The following is a 10,533-nucleotide window of genomic DNA, read 5'->3' as shown; positions in this document are numbered from 1 at the left end:
CAGGCTCCATATCATAGAAATTAAAATACTAACAGGCTCCATATCATAGAAATTAAAATACTAGACTAGCTCCATATCATAGAACTTAAAATACTAGACTAGCTCCATATCATAGAAATTAAAATACTAGACTAGCTCCATATCATAGAAATAAAATACTAGACTAGCTCCATATCAAGAAATTAAAATACTAGACAGGCTCCATATCATAGAAATTAAAATACTAGACTAGCTCCATATCATAGAAATTAAAATAATAGACTAGCTCCATATATAAAATTAAATATAGACTAGCTCCAATCAATAGAATTAAAATCTAGACTAGCTCCATATCATAGAAATTAAAATACTAGACAGGCTCCATATCATAGAAATTAAAATACTAGACAGGCTCCATATCATAGAAATTAAAATACTAGACTAGCGCCATATCATAGAAATTAAAAATACAGACTAGCTCCATATCATAGAATTAAATAATAGACAACTCCATATCAGAAATTAAACTAACTACAATCATAGAAATAAATACTAATTACACGTCAAACATTTCTCAAAATATACCAGATTATGAGGTATCAAAACAAAATAAAAACAACAAAAGAAGAAGAAAGAAAAAAAACAGATTTCAGTTGTAACAAAATAGGTCCGGTTCTTCTTTATCCGTGTCAGCTCATCTTGTAGCCAATCATCATCTTCTCCTCAACAGAACTGAAGTGAAGGAGAAAAGGTTTCAGTAAAGGTTATACCTGTGGTTGATTTACTTTAGTTGAATACACATCGCAAGTCCTTCTGGATAAATTACTTAAATGTGAGAATACATGAGAGAAAAAAAACTATCTGGTAGGTTGTTGTATTATCTTGATGTGAGAAAATATATAACTTCATTAAAGTCTGCATGGTTACCACTAATTAGTAACCGGTAAAGTCACCACTGCTTGACAATGTCTGCTGCCATCTAGTGGTGACTAGATGGGCTGAGCAGGGCTGAGGCTGAGCAGCAAGCAACAACCGTATCATCATATGATTCCACTTCCCCTACATCTGCTTCATCTAGTGGTGACACTGTGGTACTGCACAAGGCTGAGCAGCCAAGACACAACCGTATCACCATGATTCCACTTCCCTATATCTCCTAGCCCTTATACAATCACAACAATCAAGTTAGTACTCTCATTAGTCATATGTTGGATCCAAATGAACCCTTACCTCTACCCCTATACACATGACTACAGATCTGACAGAAGTGGATATGGAAACATTCCACCTAACCAAATCAGAACGTGAACCACCATACATACAACTACCGTCCAATCATTTAAGATCTAGAGAAGAGGGTAGGGGGGTAAAGGGTCCATGTGAACTCGGCAAGATGCCAAACCCTTATCAATCCTGACTCCAACAAAAAAAAGTTGGACCCTTCCAAAATAGACCTGTTGGTTCTTGGTGACTTCTGATTGGCTAACAACAACAAGCTACACGACCCTCTGGTGAAAAGCAAAGAGAGCAGAAACATACACGATCAAATGTATCCATGACGCTACTGCACGGGGTCCGTTCAGATCTGTACTGGTTCTTACAGTTAAAATTACAACCCGAGATCCGTAACCATCACATCAGAACAGACCCGTGACGCTACTGCACGGGGTCTTCAATCTGTACTGGTTCCTTACAGTTAAAATTACACCCAGATCCGTAACCATCACATCAGAACCAGACCCTACGCTACTGCACGGGGTCCGTTCAGATCTGTACTGGTTCCTTACAGTTAAAATTACACCCGAGATCCGTAACCATCACATCAGAACCAGACCGTGACGCTACTGCAGGGGGTCCGTTCAGATCTGTACTGGTTCCTTACAGTTAAAATTACACCCAGATCCGTAAACATCACCATCAGAACCAGACCGTGACGCTACTGCACGGGGTCGCGTTCAGATCTGTACTGGTTCCTTACAGTTAAAATTACACCCGAGATCCGTACCATCACATCAGAACAGACCCGTGACGCTACTGCACGGGGTCGCGTTCAGATCGTACTGGTTCTTACAGTTAAAATTACACCGAGATCCGTAACCATCACATCAAACCAGACCCGTGACGCTACTGCACGGGGGTCGTTCAGATCTGTACTGGTCCTTACAGTTAAAATTACACCCAGATCCGTAACCATCACATCAAAACCAGACCCGTACGCTACTGCACGGGGTCCGTTCAGATCTGTACTGTTCTTACAGTTAAAATACACCGAGACCCGTAACCATCACATCAGAACCAGACCCGTGACGCTACTGCACGGGGTCCGTTCAGATCTGACTGGTTCCTTACAGTTAAAATTACACCCGAGATCCGTAACCATCACATCAGAACCAGACCCGTGACGCTACTGCACGGGGGTCCGTTCAGATCTGTATGGTTCCTTACAGTTAAAATTACACCGAGATCCGTAACCATCACCATCAGAACCAGACCCGTGACGCTACTGCACGGGGGTCCGTTCAGATCTGTACTGGTTCCTTACAGTTAAATTACACCCAGAGATCCGTAACCATCACCATCAGAACCAGACCCGTGACGCTACTGCACGGGGTCCGTCAGATCTGTACTGGTTCCTTACAGTTAAAATTAACCCGAGATCCGTACCATCACATCAGATCGGAGCCAGACCAGTACAATCACATCAGATCAGAACCAGACCCGTAACAACAGATCAGACCAGACCATAACTACTGAGCAGGTCATGTTAAACTAGGAGCAGGTAGTGTCTATAACTAGGGAGCAGTAGTGTCTTAACTGGAGCGGTAGTGTTATAACAGGAGCGGGGTAGTGTCATAACTAGGACGGTAGTGTCTAATAGGGAGCAGGGTAGTGTCTATAATAGGGAGCAGGGTAGTGTCTATAACTAGGAGCAGGGTAGTGTCTATAACTAGGAGCAGGGTAGTTCTATAACTAGGAGCAGGGTAGTGTCTATAACTAGAAGCAGGGTAGTGTCTAAACTAGGAGCAGGGTAGTGTTATAACTAGGGAGCAGGTAGTGTCTATAACTAGGAGCAGGGTAGTGTCTATAACTAGGGAGCAGGGTAGTTTAAACTAGGGAGCAGGTAGTTCTATACTAGGGAGCAGGGTAGGTCTATAAACTAGGGAGCAGGGTAGTGTATATAACTAGGGAGCAGGGTAGTGTCTATAACTAGGGAGCAGGTAGGTCTATATCTAGGAGCAGGGTAGTGTCTAAACTAGGGCAGGAGCAGTAGTTATATAACTAGGGGCAGGTGTGTCTATAACTAGCAGGAGCAGGGAGTGTCTATAACTAGGGGCAGGGTATATATAACTAGGAGCAGGGTAGTGTCTATAAACTAGGCGAGCAGGGTAGTGTCTATAACTAGGGAGCAGGGTAATGTCTAAACTAGGAGCAGGGTATGTCTATAACTAGGGAGCAGGGTAGTGTCTATAACTAGGGAGCAGGGTAGTGCTATAACTAGGGAGCAGGGTAGTATAACTAGGGAGCAGGGTAGTTATAACTAGGAGCAGGGGTAGTGTCTATAACTAGGCAGGGTAGTTCATAACTAGGAGCAGTAGTGTCTATAACTAGAGCAGGGTAGTGTCTATAACTAGGGAGCAGGGTAGTGTCTATAACTAAGGAGCAGGTAGTGTCTATAACTAGGAGCAGCTAGTGTCATTACTAGGGAGCAGGGTAGTGTCTATAACTAGGGAGCAGGGAGTGTCTATAACTAGGAGCAGGTAGTGTCTATAACTAGAGAGTGTAGCTATAACAGGAGCAGGGTATGTCTATAACTAGGAGCAGGGTAGTGTCTATAACTAGGGAGCAGGTGGTCTAAATAGGAGCAGGGTAAGTGTCATAACTAGGGAGAGGGTAGTGCTATAACTAGGAGCAGGGTAGTGTCTATAACTAGGGAGCAGGGTAGTGTCTATAACTAGGGAGCAGGTAGCTATAACTAGGGAGCAGTAGTGGTCTATACTAGGGAGCAGGTAGTGTCTATAACTAGAGCAGGGTAGTGTCATAACTAGGGAGCAGGTAGTGTCTATAACTAGGAGCAGCGTAGTGTCTATAACTAGGGAGCAGGGTATGTGTCTATAACTAGGGAGCAGGTAGTGTCTATAACTAGGGAGCAGGGTAGTGTCTATAAACTAGGAGCAGTTGTCTATAATAGGACAGTATGGTCTATAACTAGGAGCAGGGTAGTGTCTATAACTAGGAGCAGGGTAGTGTCTATAACTAGGGCAGGATAGTGTCTATAACTAGAGCAGGGTAGTGTCTAATAACTTAGGGGAGCAGGATAGTGTCTATAACTAGGGCAGGTAGTGTCTAAAACTAGAGCAGGGTAGTGTCTATAACTAGGGAGCAGGTTAGTGCTATAACTAGGGAGCAGTAGTGTCTATAACTAGGGAGCAGGTAGGTCTATAACTAGAGCAGGTAGTGTCCATAACTAGACAGGTAGTGTCCTATAACTAGGGAGCAGGGTAGTGTCTATAACTAGGGAGCAGGGTAGTGTCTATAACTAGGGAGCAGGTAGTGTCTTATAACTAGGAGCAGGGTAGTGTCTATAAACTAGGAGCAGGTGTAGTGTCTATAACTAGGGAGCAGGGTAGTGTCTATAACTAGGAGCAGGTAGTGTCTATAACAGAGCAGGTAGTTTATAACTAGGACAGGTAGGTCTATAATAGGAGGGGTCAGAACTAGGAGCAGGGTAGTGTCTATAACTAGAGCAGGGTTAGTGTATATAACTAGGGAGCAGTAGTGTCTAAACTAGGAGCAGGTAGTGTATATAACTAGGAGCAGAAGTAGGTCTATAACTAGGAGCAGGGTAGTGTATATAACTAGGAGCAGTAGTGTATATAACTAGGAGCAGGGTAGTGTATATAACTAGCGAAGCCAGTAGTCTATAACTAGGAGCAGAGGTAGTGTATATAACTAGGGAGCAGGGTAGTGTCTATAAACTAGGAGCAGGTAGTGTCTATAACTAGGGAGCAGGGTAGTGTCTATAACTAGGGAGCAGGGTAGTGTCTATAACTAGGAGCAGGTAGGTCTAAACTAGGAGCAATAGTGTCTATAACTAGGAGCAGGTAGTGCTATAACTAGGAGCAGGTAGTGTCTAAACTAGGAGCAGGGTAGTGTCTATAACTAGGGAGCAGGTAGTGTCTATAACTAGGAGCAGGTAGTGTCTATAACTAGGAGCAGGTATGTGTCTATAACTAGGAGCAGGGTAGTGTCTATAACTAGGGAGCAGGTAGTGTCATAAACGGGAGCAGGGTAGTGTCTATAACTAGGGAGCAGGGTAGTGTCATAACTAGGGAGCAGGGTAGTTATATAACTAGGGAGCAGGGTAGTGTCTATAACTAGGGAGCAGGTAGTGTATAACTAGGAGAGCAGGTAGTGTCTATAACTAGAGGCAGGTAGTTATATACTAGGGAGCAGTAGTGTCTATAACTAGGAGGCAGGTAGTGTATATAAACTAGGGAGCAGGTAGTGTATACTAGGGACAGGAGTGGTATATATAGGACAGTAGTAACTAGGGAGCAGGGTAGTGTATATAACTAGGGAGCAGGGAGTGTCATAAACTAGGAGCAGGGTAGTGTTATAACTAGGGAGCAGGGTAGGTCTTATAACTAGGAGCAGGTAGTGTCTATAACTAGGAAGCGGGTAGTGTCTATAACTAGGGAGCAGGTAGTGTCTATAACTAGGAGCAGGGTAGTGTCTATAACTAGGGAGCAGGGTAGTGTTCTATAACTAGGGAGCAGGTAGTGTCATAAACTAGGGAGCAGGGTAGTGTCTATAACTAGGGAGCAGGGTAGTGTCTATAACTAGGAGCAGGGTAGTGCTCTATAACTAGGGAGCAGGGTAGTGTCTATAACTAGGGAGCAGGGTAGTGTCTATAACTAGGGAGCAGGGTAGTGTCTATAACTAGGGAGCAGGGTACACAGCCTACCTTCCAGCGGTTGCCACAGCCGTTGCACAGTACGAAGGTGGTCATGGGTTCGTCAGCACTGCGCGTCTGCACCTAGAAAACACAGAGAACGACAGCGTGTACAGCAGGGGTAGGCAACTAAATCCAGCCGTGGGATGATTTTTGTTCGGAGCGGATGGTCAGGGGGGGGCGAAACATAATGATAATAATTTGTACACTGCAAATTGACTACAACTAAGGCTAAAAAGAGATTGTATTTGAAAATAACATACATTAAATTACATTGAGACATGATCACATATTTCTGATGATTTTACAGTCATTTTTGACCCCAAAATAAAAATCTATAAATACAATACCAGTCAAAAGTTTGCACACACCTACTCACACTCACACACCTACTCATTCCAGGGTTTTTCTTTATTTTTACTATTTTCTACATTGTAGAATTATAGTGAAGACATCAAAACTATGAAATAACACACATGGAATCATGTAGTAACTAAAAAAAGTGTTAAACAAATCAAAATATATTTTAGATTTTAAATTCTTCAAAGTAGCCACCCTTTGCCTTGATGACAGTTTGCACACTCTTGGCATTCTCTCAACCAGCTTCATAAAGGTAGTCACCTGGAATGCATATAAATTAACAGGCGTGCCTTGTTAAAAGTTAATTTCTGGAATTTCTTTCCTTCTTAATGCCAATCAGTTGTGTTGTGACAAGGTAGGAGTGGTATACAGAAGAAGCCCTATTTGGTAAAAGTGCATACTGCGCATTCGGAAATATTCAGACCCCTTTACTTTTTCCACATTTAGATATTTTACAGCCTTATTCTAAAATTGATTAAATACATGTTTTTCCTCATCAATCTACACACAATACCCCATAATGACATCACAATACCCCATAATGACATCACAATACCCCATAATGACATCACAATACCCCACAATAACAAAGCGAAAACAGGTTTTTAGAAATGTTTACTAATTTCTAAAAAATAAAAAACAGAAATACCTTATTTACATAAGTATTCAGACCCTTTGCTACGAGACTCAAAATTGAGCTCAGGTGCATCCTGTTTCCATTGATCATCCTTGAGATGTTTCTACAACTTGATTGGAGACCACCTGTGGTAAATTCAATTGATTGGACATGATTTGGAAAGGCACACACCTGTCTATATAAGGTCCCACAGTTGACAGTGCACGTCAGAGCAAAAACCAAGCCATGAGGTCGAAGGAATTGTCTGTAGAGCTCCTAGACAGGATTGTGTCGAGGCACAGATTTNCAAAAACCAAGCCATGAGGTCGAAGGAATTGTCTGTAGAGCTCCTAGACAGGATTGTGTCGAGGCACAGATTTGGGGAAGGGTACCAAAACATTTCTGCAGCATTGAAGGTCCCCAAGAACACAGTGGCCTCCATCATTCTAAACTGGAAGAAGTTTGGAACCAACCAGACTCTTCCTAGAGCTGGCCGACCGGCCAAACTGAGCAATCTGTGAAGGGCCTTGTCAGGGAGGTGACCAAGAGCCCGATGGTCACTCTGACAGAGCTCCAGAGTTCCTCTGTGGAGATGGGAGAACCTTCCAGAAGGACAACCATCTCTGTAGCACTCCACCAATCAGGCCTTTATAGTAAAGTGGCCAGACGGAAGCCACTCCTCAGTAAAAGGCACATGACAGCCTGCTAGGAGTTTGCCAAAAGGCACCTAAAGGACTCTCAGACCATGAGAAACAAGATTCTCTGGTTTGATGAAACGAAGATTGAACACTGTGGCCTGAATGCCAAGCGTCACAGGTCTGGAGGAACCCTGTAGGAAACCTCCCTACGGTGAAGCATGGTGGTGGTGGCAGCATCATGCTGTGGGGGTGTTTTTCAGCGGCAGGGAGTGGGAGACCAGTCTGGATTAAGGGAAAGATGAACAGAGCAAAGTACAGAGAGATCCTTGATGAAACCTGCTCCAGAGAGCTCAGGACCTCAGACTGGGGCGAAGGTTCACCTTCCAACAGTACAACGACCCTAAGCACACAGCCAAGACAACGCAGGAGTGGCTTCGGGACAAGTCTCTGGACATACTAAGACAATCATGAAGAGGGCACGACAACACCTTTTTCCCCTCAGAAGACTGAAAAGATTTGGCATGGGTCCCCAGATTATCAAAAAGTTATACAGCTGCACCATCGAGAGCTTCCTGACCGGTTGCATCACCGCCTGGTATGGCAACTGCTCGGCATCTCACCATAAGGCGCTACAGAGGGTAGTGCGAATGGCCTAGTACATCACTGGGGCCAACCTTCCTGCCATCCAGGACCTATATACCAGGCGGTGTCAGATGAAAGCCCAAAAAATTGTCAAAGACTCCAGTCACCCAAGTCATAGACTGTTCTCTTTGCTACCGCACGGCAAGCGGTACCGGAGAGCCAAGTCTAGAACCAAGAGGCTCCTTAACAGCTTCTACCCCCAAACCATAAGACTACTAAATAATGAATGGCAACTCGGACTATTTACTTTGACACCCCCATCCATTAGTTTTTTACAGTTCTGCTACTCGCTGTTTATTATCTATGCATAGTCACTTCACCCCTACCTACATGTACAAATTACCTCTAACCTTTACCCCCACACACTGACTCATAGAGCCTCCACATTGACTCTGTACCGGTACCCCCTGTATATAGCCTCCACATTGACTCTGTACCGGTACCCCCTGTATATAGCCTCCACATTGACTCTGTGCGTTAGCCAGAGTGCAATGTTAGGAGCTATATACGGGGCTACGGTACGGATACCATGTGGAGGATATATACAGGCGTACGCCGTAGCAGAGGTCAAATGTGGAGCTTAACATACTTAAAGCACGGGGAACTGCCAGTACAGAGTCAAGTGTGGAGGCTATATACAGGGGGTACCGGTACAGAGTCATGTGGAGGCTATATACAGGGGGTACGGTACAGAGTAGATAGTGGAGGTATAGTCAGGGGGTACCGGTACAGAGTCAATGTGGAGGCTATATACACGGCGGGACGGTACAGAGTCAAGTGTGGCGGTATATACAGGGGGTACCGGTACAGAGTCATGTGGAGGCTATATACAGGGGGTACCGTAGCAAGAGTCAGAATGTGGAGGCTATATACAGGGGGTACCGTACAAGAGTCATGTGGAGGCTATATACAGGGGGTACCGGTACAGAGTCAATGTGGAGGCTATATAACAGGGGTACCGGTACAGAGTCAATGTGGAGGCTATATACAGGGGTCCCGGTACAGGAGTCAATGTTGGAGGCTATATACAGGGGTACGGTACAGAGTCAATGTGGAGGCTATATACAGGGGTACCGGTACAGAGTCAATGTGGAGGCTATATACAGGGGGTACCGGTACAGAGTCAATGTGGAGGCTATATACAGGGGGTACCGGTACAGAGTCAATGTGGAGGGTTATATACAGGGGGTACCGGTACAGAGTCAATGTGGAGGCTATATACAGGGGGTACCGTACAACGAGTCAATGTGAGGCTATATACAGGGGTACGGTACAGGAGTCAATGTGGAGGCTATATACAGGGGGTACCGGTACACAGAGTCATGTGGAGGCTATATACAGGGGGTACCGGTACAGAGTCAATGTGGAGGCTATATACAGGGGGTACCGGTACAGAGTCAATGTGGAGGATATATACAGGGGTCCGGTTAGACGAGTCCATGTGGAAGGCTATATACAGGGGGTACGGTACAGAGCGCAATGTGGAGGCTATATACAGGGGTACCGGTACAGAGTCAATGTGGAGGCTATATACAGGGGTACCGTACAGAGTCCAATGTGGAGGCTATATACAGGGGCTACGGAACAGAGTCAATGTGGAGGCTATATACAGGGGGTACCGGATACGAGTCAATGTGGAGGCTATATACAGGGGGTACCGGTACAGAGTCAATGTGGAGGTTATATACAGGGGGTACCGGTACAGAGTCAATTTGTGGAGGCTTATATACAGGGGGTACCGGAAGAGTCAATGTGGAGGCTATATAACAGGGGGTACCGGTACAGATCAATGTGGAAGGTTATATAACAGGGGTCCCGTACAGAGTCATGTGGAGGCTTATATACAGGGGTACCGGTACAGAGTCAATGTGGAGGCTATATACAGGGGGTACCGTACAGAGTCAATGTGGAGGCTATATACAGCAGGTACCGGTACAGAGTCAATGTGGAGCTATATACAGGGGCTACCGTACAGAGTCAATGTGGAGGCTATATACAGGGGGTATCGGGTACAGAGTCAATGTGGAGGGCTATATACAGGGCTACCGGTACAAGAGTCAATGTGAGGCTATATACAGGGGCCTACCGTACAGAGTCAGGTGGAGGCTAATATAGGGGCTACGTACAGAGTCATATGTGGAGGCTATATACAGGGGTACCGGTACAGATCAATGTGGGAGGCTATATACAGGGGGCTACAGGTAGCGAGTCAATGTGGAGGCTATATACAGGGGTACTCGGTACCGAGTCAATGTGGAGGCTATATACAGGGGTACCGGTCCAGAGTCTATGTGGTGGCTATAGTACAGGTGGGCTACCGGTACAGAGTCAATGTGGAGGCTATA

The 10,533-nt window shown here is 44.9% G+C and overlaps 1 pseudogene; it reads right to left on the bottom strand.

Moving 5' to 3' along the window:
* Positions 1–610: 610 nt before the first annotated feature.
* The window catches only part of LOC112075300 (transcription elongation factor A protein 2-like), a 54,142-nt pseudogene continuing 44,219 nt past the window's right edge, over positions 611–10,533 (bottom strand).

This window comes from Salvelinus sp. IW2-2015, unplaced genomic scaffold, assembly GCF_002910315.2.
Source record: "Salvelinus sp. IW2-2015 unplaced genomic scaffold, ASM291031v2 Un_scaffold3074, whole genome shotgun sequence".
Lineage (NCBI taxonomy): Eukaryota > Metazoa > Chordata > Actinopteri > Salmoniformes > Salmonidae > Salvelinus > Salvelinus sp. IW2-2015.
The sequence above is the reverse complement of the archived record's forward strand: the minus strand, read 5'-3'. Positions and strand labels throughout refer to the sequence as shown.